General features: G+C 44.2%; 1 long non-coding RNA gene across 1 annotated transcript; it reads left to right on the plus strand.

The window, feature by feature from the left end:
• Nucleotides 1–1799: 1799 nt before the first annotated feature.
• LOC140845215 (uncharacterized) lies at nt 1800–11189 on the plus strand. Its single transcript, XR_012123986.1, has 3 exons — nt 1800–1898; nt 2419–2488; nt 9988–11189. It is a non-coding gene; the product is annotated as an uncharacterized lncRNA (long non-coding RNA).
• The last annotated feature ends 4092 nt before the right edge of the window (nt 11190–15281 follow it).

Consider the following 15281-nt stretch of genomic DNA (forward strand, 5'->3'; position numbering starts at 1 on the left):
CTGTTCAGCCTCACTGAGTGTGACTTTTTTAGGTTCTGCATGGAAGTGAGATCATACAGGATTTGTCTTTCTCTGTCTGGCTTATTTCACTTATCATAATGTCCTCAAGATCCATGCATGTTGTCAGAAATGGCAGGATTTCCTCCTTTTTATGGCTGAATAATATTTCGTGTGTGTGTGTGTGTTTCTGTCTAGACCCCACATCTTTATCCACACATCCATTATGGAGAGGATTTCTTTACCTACTCCCCGATCTGCCACTTAATAATAGTGTGATAGCACTCGTAAGATTGCTAAGCCTTCATCTGTTAAACAGGCATAAAAATCCCTTTCTACCTCCCAGGTTATTCTGAGGAACAAGCGACCCAGTGTTTATGAAGTGATCGGGAGTCTGTAAAGTGCCATATACATGCCAGTGATAATAATTACTACAACAATACTTGCGAGTTAACGGTGTGTGCTCCTCTGCATACCAGGTAACTATACCTCTGCACGAAAAGACTTGTCTGAGAGGGAAAAAGGTGACCCACTTGGATAACTGAGGATTCCAGCTATGTGAATTCAGCAGCATGCGTGGCTTCCATCCCATGTGCCTGACTCTCTTCTCCACCTACTTCCTGTAGATGGGACACTGACATAACTGGCCCCCACCCCTCAATGCAGGTTCCTGATTTGATGCTCAACCAGGAAGTGATTAAAGAGTTTAAGCACGCTTCCCCACCCATCATTTCTCTGGGGTTTAGGGATTTTGGGCTCCCTGCTGGCCCCTGGGTCCTCATCTTGGTCCCAGCTGTGCTTGGGGGCCAGTCCCATGGGGTGAGGGTGTCCAGAGCCTCAGGAGAAGCCAGGGCTTCCTCACCGCAGAACAGAGCTTTTCTGTGGTTCTTGCTGACCTCTCTTTCTGGGAGTTGGGATTGTGGACTGGGCATCTAAGATCCAGAATCAGGGTCACCTGAAGCCCAGATTTCCTGGGCAGCTTCCCCTCTTCAGGTGGGAACCTGCTACCACCTGGAATCTAAGTAAGGTTTGAGAACTGACCCTGTTAGTCACAGCATCCTCTCCTGCTCCACATGGTGGCAGGAGCCTAGACCCCCTCCTTCCTGCCGGCCCTGTTTTGCCAAGGAAATGTCCTGCCTTGTGCTGGTCATGGGTTTTAACAAGTTGCTTGACTAACTTGTTTTTTTAATCTATACATATATTCACATGTGATCTCTCCTATTCTACCTCTCCAAATTGTCAAACCTACCAATGTTTTAATATGTTTTGCTCTAATTTAGAATCTATGCCCTCATCTCAAGTTTACTGAGGGCCCACATAACAGTAACAGCAGCAATAAAGTAGCAACTGCCTATACACTGCAATCTTCCTCTGTCCAAGGGTTTGGGGAGGAGAAGACGTTTTAGATCTGGTCACTGTGGAAGCCATTCCCAGTATTTCTGGCCTCCTTGGGATTGGTGTTAGGTTCAGTTTAGCAAACCTTTACTATGAACTCAGTAGTGCAGAAAGGCTGGTGTTTTAAAGTTGGAAAGGGCAGGGTCTCTGACCTGGAAGGATCAGAGATCAATTATCATTGAGATAGAAGGACAGATTCATCAGTTAACAGCAGTTCAGTTCAGGTTCAGAGGCCCTGATAAGGTGCTATGAGAGCCCAGAGAAGGTATTTATTTAGCCCAGTCTCACAGTGTGGTATAGCAGCATGGAGTGTGTGCGTGCACATGTGTTTGTGTGTGTGTCTATCTGTGCATGTGCCTGTGCATGTTTATGAGGGTGTCATAATATCTGTGTGTGTGTGTGTGTGTTTTGGTGTATACATCTCCCATGGAGACAAGACACCTGACCTAATCCTGAAAGGAGATGCCATGCAAAGGGAAGAGCAAGGACAGGTGCAGAGAAAGCAGGTGACATGAAAAGACCCATAAACTGGGATGGGAGGTGGGAGGTCAGGAGACAAGGCTGAAGAAGTGGGCAGGGGTTAGGTCTGGGAGGCCCGGGGGGTTGGGGAAACCTTGGGTTAATCCTGTAAACAGGGCCCGGGAAGCAGGGGAAAGACATGCTTGGATTAGCCCTTTGGAGACACTGCTCTGGCGGCAGCCTGGAGGCCAGTGCAACAGTGGGCAGGGGTGGCAGTGGGACGCTGAGGTTGGTCATCAGGGAAAACCAACCACTGGAGAGGTGCCAGAACAGAGGCTGTGCAGCCTCCCCGTGCTGTGTGCACATCCAATCGCTGCGCAGCCTGATTTGCTCTGCGCACTTCAGGAAGCCCAGTCACTTGTCTATCAGCTGACCTGAAATGTGCACTGAGACATGGGCTGAGGGGCTCAGGTATGCTATGAACTCTGGGAGTTTTCACAGCAACATTTCTGTTTTCTGTCTAACAGAAACACATTTCCCTCTTTCCTCCCCCCTCTCCCTTCCCAGGCTCCAGCTTGTCCCGGTGAGGAACCCCTGACGACTCAAGGGGACACTTCTGTTCCCTCAGGCCTCCACTGTGAGTTTCCTTATAAGTGCTTATTCTTTGCTTCAGTAAGTCATTTCAGTGAATGACCATCAGATTAGATGCTCATTTACACAGGATCTGCAGTGGGGAGAGGGGGTGATTAAAATGTAACAGGACTGTTAGGATCTGTGGTCTTTCTGCTTTCCTATTCTGGTGAAATGAAAACCAGCGGGCCTTTATGAGCACTTGTCCAGTCAGTATGTCACCCAAGGGGGTGGGGTCGGTAGGTGGATGGCTGACAGGCAAGGACAGGGCATGGGAGCTGAGGAGGCAGCGTGACCAATGGCCTGGAGGGGAATGGGTGTCAGGTGGGAGAAGCTGGGTGTGGCTGGGGGCCTGGGTCCTGGGAGGGACGGGAGAGGTAGCTAGTGAGTCGCAGTAGGACTGATGGCAAAGGCCTTGGTGCACCAGGCACCAGAGCTGGGATTCACTTCCAGCAACTGGAAGTCATAAACTGTGCACAGGCATGATGTACTTGGTGGTCAAGGAAGGCTAACAGACTAGAGAGAGGGGAGTGATGAAAATCCATCTGGAAGCTATTAGGGGATGAGAAGATGAAGGCTGCCCCAGGCAGGGGGATGAAGGGAGAGGTGTTTTAGGAGGTGGAACTGAGTGGAGCTGGTACTGATGGTGCAGGGAGGAGTACGGTATGATGGGAGGTTAGCGAGTCTGGGGAAATAGGTGCCTACCACGCACAGTGCTAGGACACCTGAGGGGAAGTACCACTTTCATAAACCGTCTTCCAGTGTCGTCGCAGACGAATCTCACAGTGGGCTTACCCAGAGACATGGCAGAGGGCAAAGGGAAGAGCCAGGGGAAGGTGTGTGCAGAGGCTCGTCCTCCGGGCCCAGGTGGCATCTGCTAGTCTTCCTGAGATCTGCGGCTGTGCCACTGATGTCAGCCACAGTCTGCTGTACACAGGGGACTCTCCAGACCCCCACCCGTGATGCATTGCTGGGAGGCTCCCTGGATAGCAGCACTGAAGGCTGGGCTGGAAGGACATCAAGGTGGGACTCTCTAGCAGGCAGCTGGGGCTTGGGCATCAGGAGATGGCCTGCCTGCAAATAAATAACACCCTGGAGGCGGGTGAAGCCAGGGGCAAGTGGGGTGAAGTCACCCAGGGAAGGTCACATCAGCATTCAGGGGGCAGTCGTGGAAACTGAGGTACGAAGAGGACAAGAGGGCAGAAGCTTGAATCTGCTGTATGTCAGCCCGGCTGGTCAGGGGACAAGGAAAGGCAGGAAAAGCCTGTGAGGGGAAAGAGGCCCAGTGGGAGCAAGGGGAGCAGGGCAGGGAGGAGGGCAGAGGCTGGCATGCTGGCCCGGGTGGCGCTGGGTCACACTGCGGAGGAGGCTGTCACATGGGGCTGCTGTGCCCAGGTAGTCGCTACTTTTAGTCCAGGCCCAGCTTAGTTTGCTCCTGGCCCTAAATTCACAGCTCTAGGGAGCTGCCATGTTGACTTTTTGGGGCTCCGGCCACCAGGATCACAGGTAAAGCAAGAAGGGCCCTATAACCTCCCTTCGCTCATCTCTGGGATAACAGCTTCCGGTCCACTGAGCCAACGCCACTCTTTCTTGTTTGGCACCAGAAAAGAATATCAGTGTAGATACCATGCAGAGATATTTCTGAGTGTGGCTTTGATCTTCTGACAGGAACATTCCAGGAGGAAAACAAGAAAAAAGGTTCTTAGGAATGTGCTGCTTGCTGGCTGAGATAGTGAGTGTTGGGCTGATTGATGAAGGTCACGGCGCTCAGCAGTCACGGGAAGAAAGCACTTCCCTGCTATCAGGGGGCCGCATGGCATGTCCTCAGCCTGGCAAGCCAGTTGCTATCTTCATGGTTAAGCACCTCTAACAACTACCATGTGTTAGCTGGAAATTTTACTTAACCAAAGACATAAATAACTATGTAACAGTGCCATTAAGAGTTTGTGTACCTACCTATGTTCACATCAAAGTGGAATCATGTCTGTGAGAATTGTATCCTACGTGAAAACAAATAAGACTTCTTAGTACAGGTATGAAGTTTTATAATCATTTCTGAAGATTTTTAATGCGGAACGTGATGGGACAGGTTGAAGAATTTAACAATGATGTAAAGGCTTTACAAATCAAACAGCTCTTTTTTCTACTTTTCATAATCACAGTGTAATGATATGTCTATTAGTATTAATGCTGATTTCTTTGGCTAAATACAAATTCCAATGGGCAGGAGGTAGATTTTAGAAGTGGATTTTGAATGAAGCAAGATTAGCCTTAGATAATCCAAGAAAATTACATTCGTTTTGGTGGATTGGGCCAAAGGCAGATGTTTCAGGAAGTAAGGAGGCATTTAACCTAAAAGTTTTATTTTCAGAAATTAAGTCTTTCCTGGTTGATTAATGGTGGAGATTATGTCCACATTCTTTCCTCACCTTCTTTCAATTCAGAAAATAGAATATATTCTACCTGCTGTTCCTCTCCTCACCCCCGATCTCATCTCATTAAGACAGAATTGCTAAATATTAATGGTTGATGCTAGTTTCTGGTAAGATGAGGAGAAATGGACAGTCACAGAGGCTGAGGTATGCTCGAAAGAGGAGGCTGCATACATGGGGAAATCTGTGGGGTCTCATTTTGACAACTCATTCCTCTCTTTAAAAAAATGCCCTTCTCTGGACTGAACATGAATCATTAAGGTCATTTTTGTTGTGGATGCTTTTTGATTCTCACTGATTTATTTGAGTTCCTACCATGCAAGGTGCTGACACACCCGAGGAGAGGGAATGCTCTTACACACTGCCTTCTGGTATCATCTCAGGGGAATCTAAGAATGAAATAATGTAAAGATGTGCCTGAAGGCAAAAAGGAAGAGCTGGAAGAGGGCACTGGGAGAGAGGCTTGGCAGTTGGGCCCAGGTGGACTCTGCTGGTTTTCGAGGTCGACAGTCATGCTCTTGGTGCCGAGCAAGGGCTGAACAGGGTGGGCTCACCCTGGCCCTTCACCTGCAGCATTTTTAGGAGCCTCTCAGGGACTTCATGGGGCCGGAGGCTACACAAGTAGGTTGAGGGCAGCAATCATAGACCCGGATGAGGGATAAGAGGAAATTCTGTTTGGTTCGCTCCTCCAGCCTCTCTGACCTGCATATAAATACTTTCTGAGAGTCTACTCGTTGAAACTTCCCATCATATGTGAGGAGAACAATGTAACTTACTCTCTCCTTATTTGTTATTGCCAGCAAGAATCACAGAGACTTGTTTCAGGCCCAAGTACTGGGGATTATGGCCTCCAAGTTTTCCAGGCACAGATGAAAGAGCTAAAGCTAGGGCAGAAGCACGCTGCTAGTCTAATCACTCTCTTCTGTTTCCTGAAGCACCAGACTCAAGTGACCCTGAGTTAGAAGAGTGAGCTCACACATGGCCCGGGAGAGCTTGGTGTCACACTGTACCGGAAGATTCCCACCCAATGGCATCTTGTTCCGATATTATTTTAAAGCTTTAAAAATGGATGGTGCTGCAACTTCATGTGGTGAAATAACATGGGTATTTGAGAAGAGAAGTGTAATACTGATTATGAATTACAGTAACGCTAGCTGCCATTTATTAGCCCTTACCATGTTCCAGGCTTTCTGCTAACTGCTCTGTATAGCTGCTCTCCAAGCCAAATCTGAGGATCAGTCACTGAAGTCAGCTAGTTCTCGGGGTTAGCACACCTACTTCTCGTTTTCCTGCTAGCTGTGTTCTTTTCTAGTCAATCTGAAGGCATACACATTCTTATCTTAACACACTTCAGATTTCTTTTGGAGAGGGGCAGCATTCCGATTAATGAAACCCATTTTTGGAATGGTTTTCTAGAGTGATTAATTATGACAGCTTTCATTTGCCTTAAATTCTAAAGAAATCAATGGTTTAACCAATGGAAGACAAAAGCTATTCTTCTTAAATTACTCTACTAATGTTTACTTTGTAAAACAGTGTGGTATTTTTTGCAAACAAAATTGAAAAGCTTGGGCTTTGCAGGGGCAAAGGTCCTTCCCCTAATACAAAGCATTGTCTGGTGGGGCTGGCAGCGTGTGTGGAGGGAGCTTTGTCTTTCTCACGCCTGCCAGTGAATCAGAAGGGACATGTGGGATGGGCTGTCTTCTAGAATGAAGTCTGACTCACTGTCCCTTTCAATATAAATAATGTGTATTCATATACACATAATCTTCCCACTTGTACTTTATAAACAACATACATAAGTGTGTATCTATACACATGTGACCATTTCTCCCTGAGTAACCCCCATATCATACAAAACACATATGATTAAATAACCTAATTGAAACACAAACTATTCAAAGAGAATTTGGATTCCCAGAGAGGAGGACAGTTGCCCACTGGCAAGGAGTCCCCCGCTTGGCAAGCTGTATTTGAGGGAGCTGTCAGAAAGCTAAGAGGGACAATCAACACCTTCACTCACAGGCGGGGAATGCCACTTCTGGCTGACAGCTCGCCCCCATCACTTGGGTGGTGCTAAGTCAGGGCAGACTTCCTCTGGGCTGGGATCCCATTATCTATCCCAGTCACACTGCCTTTGGGAGAGGCTTTGGGAAGGCAGGGAGGGGATTTCAATTTAGGTCATGGTTCAAAAATCACTGATGTTGACTCAAAGATCCTCTCATGAATTTCCAGGTGGCTTCCAAGCAAGGTTTAAGGGAACTATGCAACAGAGCTGAAGGGGAAGGCAGGTCAACATGAGAAGTGGGAGGATTGTAATTAAAAGAGTCGTTCGCTGGTAAGACTGAGTTAAAAACCATGCAGTTCTGATTTGCTGCTTTGGGGTTTTAATATGCTTTGGTGAGTTCTTATTTTGATCCAGTAGGGGTAACAGTGGGTGGGAGGGATGGACCTTAGAGTAATGGAAGGATTTCTACTTATTTCAGATCTAAAGACTCATCTAAATGAAAATGTCCTGAAATTCAGGGGCATAGACAAGCAAATTCATTTTCAACTGAGTGGAGCAGGAGACACGATAGGGTGTCTCTCAGCCTCTGCCCCCCTTTCCTGAGAGCTGCCCCTGCTCAGACCCGGCCAGAGGGCATGCTTGCTCTCCAGGGTCTCGCCCTCCTGGCCACAACTGACACGAGGAGGGGGACTAGCATAGCCTCAAGCCAAGAGTTTAGAACTGGGACTGTGAGAGATGCTGTTTGTCATTCCTGCAAGTCAGTGAACAGAGGACATGCAAACCAGGAAGTGAGGTGAACCACCCTGGATCGCATGCCTGCAGAGGCAGTGATGGCTGGTTTGCTAAGATCCGTGCACGGACAATTCGGGCGACAATTCAGTGAGGCTGGCCGCTGGCTTCCTGTCCCAGGCCCCTGTGGGTCCCAGCCAAGCTGGATGCCCTGGATTCCATTAGCCACGTCAGGAGTCTTATGAAAAGGTCTTTATGCTTAAACTAGTTTGAAATGATGTCTACTTGGGACCCAAAAAGCCTGGACTAGAAAAAATGGCAACCAAAGAAAACTGCTTAACTACCAGTAATTAACACTGAGAAATAAGTGAAAATGGAAACAAACATTAAGACTGTATTAGTCATTTTTTCCTGTTGAAAATTTTAGAAAAGCCATTCTTAGCTTTTTGGGGTGGCAGTGGTTAGCATTTCTTAAGAAGCTGATGGACCTTATGGATCTTCTCTTCAGAAAAACTCCACACATTTTGGATGTACTCCACAGACTATACAGGAAAAGTACTTGGGTAATTTGTGTTTTGATTTGAGCCTTAAGAAATGTACATATATACCTGCTATTCTTATTCTAGCTCCCATTTAGATTATAAGCTCCTTTCTAGAGGATAGAATCATTGTTTCTCCGTAAATTTATGTTAACTCCTTTACCTGGTGGCTCCATTAGTATTATTCATCATCTGTTAAATTATGGGATATATATCACAATTTATCAAAATATATATTTTGATATAATTTACATATCAAAATATACTTTATTAAAATGCTTTAAAATAATATTTTAAATAATTCTTCACTATTAAAATACATTTTGAATGCAAAGTATGATCTGTACTCCATACCTGATTAATGTCACATTAAGGTGGATAAAGGATACTTCACATTGAAATTGAATACTCTCCTCTGTAGGCTACTCTTGTTATATCTACTGAACTTGAAATTTATCCAAGGGCCCAAGTAGCTATCGAAGTCAGACTGTGTTTGAATCCACTCTCTACTACTCACTGTATAACCTTGGGCAAGTTACTTAGTCCTTTGGGATTAAATTTCCTTATTGGCAAATGAGGTCAGTAGTGGTATCTAATCAAAAGGTTATTGTGAGGTTTTAGTAAGATAATCCATTTAAAGCACTTTTTGCCTAGTACCAACAAATATCAATCTATTATCTGGACAAATTGACATAGAAAATTAGTCACAATATATTATTAACTTGCTTCTCTGGAAAGGCCTCTTCTCCTGACTTGCCCTGCTTCTTACACTCAGAGTAAGGGCCAGGATGGGGTCAGGGTCAAGGTCCACTCAAGGCTTCCCTCCTCTGTGAACCTCCCTCCCTCTCCCAGACAGAGCCAGTGGTCTCTGCAGGGTTCCCTGGGTACTCCTCCACAGCGAACTGAAACCCGTGTAGCTGGGTTTCCTCTCCAGACTGTAGGAACTCTGAACAGGGACTGCATTATTCTCCTTTATACCCCACAGCACAATTTGTTGAACAAATACACGAATGAGAAAGCGGAGAGCCAGTAGTGCAAGGAAATTCCTGCCCTTTCCCTCTCATTGGTCAGATCCTGAGGAAGAGTAAGGCAGAGGGTATAGAAGTAGAGAGACTGGTATGGGCATACAAAGGAACCTACGAACTTAGGTAAAGATATTGTTCTGTAGCCGTGGTAACGAGAAGCCACCAGAACTGGTTCAAGCTATTGTTGACAACTAGCTGAAGTGAATGTGCTTCTGCAAACAAACCAGTCAGCACCAGCTCTTGCTTATGAAGATCCGCCAGTAAGATGGACCCACTCCAATTAAACAGCCTGAGTACCAACCAATCAATACGTCTCACCCAAGCAGCCACACTACTACAGGTGTCACCCACTTACACCCACTTACCCTCTGAAAGTCCACCGATCCAAGAATTCCATACTTTTCAAAAACTCTACATGAGACCGATGATCTGCTCTGCTCTTGGACACCATACATGACCAGTGTAATTCTCCCTTAGGAGAGCAAACAAGAATTCAGTTTTGCCCTTCTATTTCAGATATTGAGGGATGGTCTCATGTCCTTCGACAATTCTGACAGAGTTTTTTGTATTGAGATAGATATCACATAACACAACTCACCGTTTTAAACATCTTAGAGTATACAATTCAGTGATTTTTAGTATATTCGCAATGCTGTGCCACCATCCCTATTTAATTCCAGAGTATTTCCTGTACCCAAAAAGGAAACCCTGTACTTCCCAACTGCCCATTCTCTTCATCATCTGTGACCACTAATCCACTTCTGTCTCTACAGATCTGCTTATTCTGGGAAGACAATATAAATGGGATCATACAGTAAGTGGCCTTTCGGGTCCAGCTTCTTTTAATTAGCATGTTTCAAGGTTCATCATGTTGTAGGATGCTTCCATACTTCATTCTTTTCTATGGCTGAATAATATTCTATTGTATGGCTACAGTACACATTTTTTATCCATCCTTCTGTTGATAGAACCTTGGGTTGTTTTTACCTTTTGGCTACTGTTGAATTATTATCACTGAATAATGCTGCTATGAACAGTGCTATATAAATGTTTGTGAGTTCCTGTTTTCAATTCTTTTTTTTAAAACAGAAATCACCAAACTATTTTCCACAGTGGCTGCATCATTTTACTTCCCACCAGCAATGAACAAGGGTTCCAGTTTCTCCACATCCTTGCCAACATCTTATTTTCTATGTGTTGCCATTGTTCATATTGTAGCCATTCTAGTAGTTGCGAAGTAATATCTCATTTTGATTTGCATTTCCCCAATGCCCAGTGACTAATGGTGTTGAGACCGGGCATGTGTTAACTACATCAGCAAAGCAGGCACCAAAAAATTGCAGTAAAATTTCTTAGAAATTTTTGATATTTGGCATCAAAATTTCTGTAACAAGAAATCCAGCTCACATTTTCTGAGATAGTGAGAAAATGTTATTATCTCACCTAACAAGTCCAGTGCTAGGAAGGCTATAAGGTTGAGCTCAGCCATGTGTTGAAGCACCTAAATTTTTTCTATCTTGCCATTCTGCTACCTCCCCTCACAGTGGTGAGGTGGCTGCCAGCAGCAGATAGACAGGACATTCCCCTACTCATACCCGGTGGGAGAAGGAAAATCTCCTCCACAACAGTACGTCCTTCCCTTAGCTTATATTAGGCAAATTTAAGTTATAGGCATACCTGTGGGCCAGGAGAAAGGCCAGACACTTGGCGGCACGGACTGATTAAGGTGAACCTGCAGACTGGGTGGACAACTCGAACAAAATTTGAGGATCTACTGAGGAAGAAGGGGATGGATGCTTGCCCTTCATCTAAAATGTATCTTCTTTTATGCAAGACCTGAAATATACGGAAGGAGCCTTCATATGTTGCAGAAAGAGGAAAGTAATTTTAATAAAATATCACTTACTATGTGAGTTTTCCCCCTTCCTATTTCAATATTCAAAACTCAAATGCATTTCCTCCTCTGTCATCTGGCACAAGCAAAATATCTATAATTTAATATAGAACTTTCCAATTTTTCTTATACTGTGTATGCCATATAAAGTTAAAATGCAAAGACTACTATATGGGATTAGGTATGCATCACTCTTTTTCCAGTTAAAAAATATACTGAGCATGATGGCAGAGGTTCACCACTGCAGGGGTAAATATAAAACCTTAGTCTTCCGTTCAGGGCTCTAAGCATTTAAGCCATACATACCGCACATCTACAGTTGTACCTGTCAGCCTTAAATGAAGAGGAAACGTACTTTAGGCACAGTTACAGGGTAAGTTGAAAGATCTGAAACAATTCTCTCAGCTAACAGGCTTAGACACATTACAGGGTCTAAAAATCTGCTGTATTAAAAATCAAGCACATTTAACCCAGAGAAAAGGGACTCTACATGTAATCTTTATAAACATGAGGTTATTCCTTTGACAGTGTGCATTAAGTGTGACTTGCCCTGTACCTATGCATGACGGGCAGCTCCTGGACTCCTACTGTGTAAGCTCTGGTCCCCTATGGAGTCAGGATCTGTGGCTGGTCAGTTAAAGTGGGGAATCACAGAATTATAGTAAGTATCCTTAAAACTTTATTTTTGACTTGAAATGTATGCAGGTCCATTCCACCTGCATTCCTCAGCAATCAGGACAGGCCTTTTCTCGGAGGGGGTCCACAGACTGGGGCTGTGCCTAGGACATCCACTGACCTGGCAAATAGGGCTGTCAACTGGTTTCAGAGGCGTGAGGACTCAGACCCTGGCGGAGTAAGCTGCGGGCAGAGCTCTGGATTCTGACAACCCCTCCTCCACCCAAACTCTCACTTGTCTATCATCCACACCTACTTCCGCAGCGTTTTTTTCCTGTCTTTATCAGGGCTTCCCCAAGCACTCAACTTCCTCTTGGAGAAATTACAACTCTCTTCACACTCATATTTGATTGATTTTGGTCATATGAAACAAAATTACATCACTACTAAGTACTATTTGCATAAACAAGTTTGGGAACAAATGACTAGCCTACTTACTAGTGGGCCTTGAACATCAGGCATATTTTTCAGACAACAGAGACTGGTTCAAAGGTCCGAACAAACTGGAAAGCTGAGTTGGTTTAAGAAATGGAATTAAATTCAGCCACTTGGTACTCAAACTCACGTGAAGTTAGTGCTGAAACTCCTTTGGAAGGAATGCTAACAAAGGTCTGCCCAAACCTCTTTGCTAGGTCTCGAGTGGGACCAGCATGCTTCTCTGGGGGAGGGTGTAATGCCTGAGCCTCCATCTGGATGCATTTAGTGTCACTGGGTCCACTGGTGAATGCTCTAAAATTAAAGTGTATCTCCTTTTCAAGGAGGCAAGAAAGGAACTGTTCCCGGTTGACATTCAGTAAGATACTGAAGTCTAAAGTAGCTTAATATGGGTCAAATTACAAGGATAATAAGATTTTCTGAGAGTCATTTGCTGACCAGTAGGGGAAGAACTGCCATTTACTGGTGCCCTCTTGTGATAAAACAGCATGTCTACAGTGGGGATTATAAAGTTTTAAGATTAAAGTATCTGAATGAGGTTTTCATTTACCTTCATTAGTTAGATTGTACACTAAGAAATAGCCACCAAAATTATAAAAGTGGTGGTGCCTGAGGGTGGGCCATGGAATTCCAAGTATTACCTCCTCACCCTCTAAACTGTCAAAAATGAAATAACTACTTTTATAAGTAAAAACAAAAACACCACCACAATTTACCACCACTTATTAATTAGTAATAATAGGCAGAACACTTCAGTTTTGCACAGAATGACATGTAGCCTTAACATGACAAAACCTCTTTGGGTAATTCTTACTGGATTCAGTGGGAAGATCAAACAGTTCTTTTTAAATTTCCTATTGTTTTTGTCTCATGCGGTTTAAGAACTTTAAGAGAAGCAAAGACTAAGCAAGGTAAATCACAGCTGTTTTCCTAACTAGCATTTAGGAAGGCAATTAGTTATGGAATCTATACTTAAAAGGTTTAATAAGTCTTCAAAAAGGCAGGATTGAAAAGGGTTAAGATTATGAACTCTGGAGCCAAAATACCACTTACTAGCTGAGTGACCTTAGACAGCTACTTAACCTCTCTGTGCCTCAATTCCCCCATCTTTAAAATAGTGATAATATTACCTGATTATTAAAAGAATAAATGAGTTAATGTGTAATAAATTTGGTGTGAACTGCTTTAACCAGTGCCTGGCATGTAGTAGGTTCGATGCAAGTTTAATAAATAAATGCAAATTTAAAAAATGTGAATGCGTTCACTAAGTATATATTTTAGGGTTAAGAATAGTTTTTTGGGTTGTTTTCAACATTCATTCAGTATTATCCTTCAAGATTTTTACTAATAATAATTCATACTAAGCCTAGACAAGTTAAACATACGCTTAATGAAATGTATATTTAGGGACAAGTAGTTTAAATTTCTAAGATAGGGTTTACAGGAGGTTGGAAGATGCACACTTTTGAAGATGTCATGCACAGTGCCCATTAACGAACAGCAGGCTCCTCTTCCGCCATCCTCCCTAGAGTGTGAAGAGCCTAGGAGACACTGACAGTGCGCTAGGGGGAAACCCAGGCGCAAACGGCTCTGTGAATGTGCTGATGGCTTGAGAATACGAACACGAATTCTTGGGTGTCCTGCCCTCAAAAGGTGGAGACTAATCCCCTTGAGTGTGAGATGGACTTCGTAACTTGCTTTTAACAAACAGAATGAAGCGGAAGTGATGCCATGCAACTCTGAGACGGGTCTTTCCTTGCTTGTACCTGAAGGAAGCTGCAGGCCAGCTGCCATGTCATGAGGATACTCAGCAGCCCTGTGGGGAGGTTCAGGGGGTGTGGAACCGAGGCCTCGTGCCAAGAGCCCTGTGAGGCAGTCATCCTGAAAGTGGATCCTCCAGCCCCAGTCAAGCCTTCAGATGACTAAAGGTATGGCTGACTGCTTGAGCAAAACCTCATGAAGGACACTGGGCCAGAACCACCAACTGGGCCACTCCTCATGACTTGCAGAAACTGTGTAAAAACTGTGTAAGATAATACATGTTCACTGTTTTAAGCTGCCATGTTTTGGGGTAACTTTATACACAGCATAGATAACAACCACAGGGTGTGTTTATGGATGAAGTAAAGAGAGAACAGTATAAAATACTCAGAAATTTCTAGACCTGATACTATTCAGCAGGTGAAAATGCATCATCTTGACCCAAGAGCTATTGCCAAAGTGCAGTAAGTGGATGATAAAGTGGTTTCTTCCTTTTCCCTGCCCACCTGCTACTTTTGTATCACAAGCATTGACAGGGTTTGTCACCCATTTAGCATAACTGCCTAGAATATCTGTGATGAAGTCTGAGTGCAGTTCCAGTGAGAAAGAAACTATGACTAGAAGGCTGGCAGCCTGGCTATGGAGAAGCCTCAAAGAGTGAAGTTTGTGATAAACTGTCTGGGCTTTGGTTCTTTGTCCAAAAGGGTCAAAATCCATTTCTGAACAGAATCAGTGTATTCAGAACTCACAGACTAAATGGACAGGTTTATGGACAGACTTATACAAACTAAATCCATATGAGACTGATGTATAAATCAGAAAACTTCTCTAAATTTACTATGTGCAGAAAGGAATTCTGGTGCTCTCATCCAGAGTTTCTCTTTTTCCTAAATAGTAGTTTGGAGGATATATCAGTGATCAGAAGGTGGTTCAGTTAAGCTTGCAATTAGAGCCAAAACTGACAAGTCTTGAGGTATGTTCTTCCCAAGACGTATCAAGTCTTGACAAACTGATTCTACCTCAAGTAGAGATCACTTCTGTTCCCTGAATTGTTCACGTCTCTTGGATTCAGCACCTCCCCACCATGGATCGCCCTGTGTATATACTCTCATTATTTTATCCTTCAAACTCTTGCTAAACTGACCATTTGTCTTCACATTTTCTTTTCTCAAATGAGTTAATATCACTTAAAAATCACAGTGTACCTTGGAAACACTGAGGCTCTTCTCACATGTTGTGTTATTAGTATAACTCTCTGGGGGTATCTTATTCCCAAGTTCTTGGGAGGCATCTCACTGCTGT

Source organism: Manis javanica, chromosome 12 (assembly GCF_040802235.1).
Source record: "Manis javanica isolate MJ-LG chromosome 12, MJ_LKY, whole genome shotgun sequence".
NCBI lineage: Eukaryota > Metazoa > Chordata > Mammalia > Pholidota > Manidae > Manis > Manis javanica.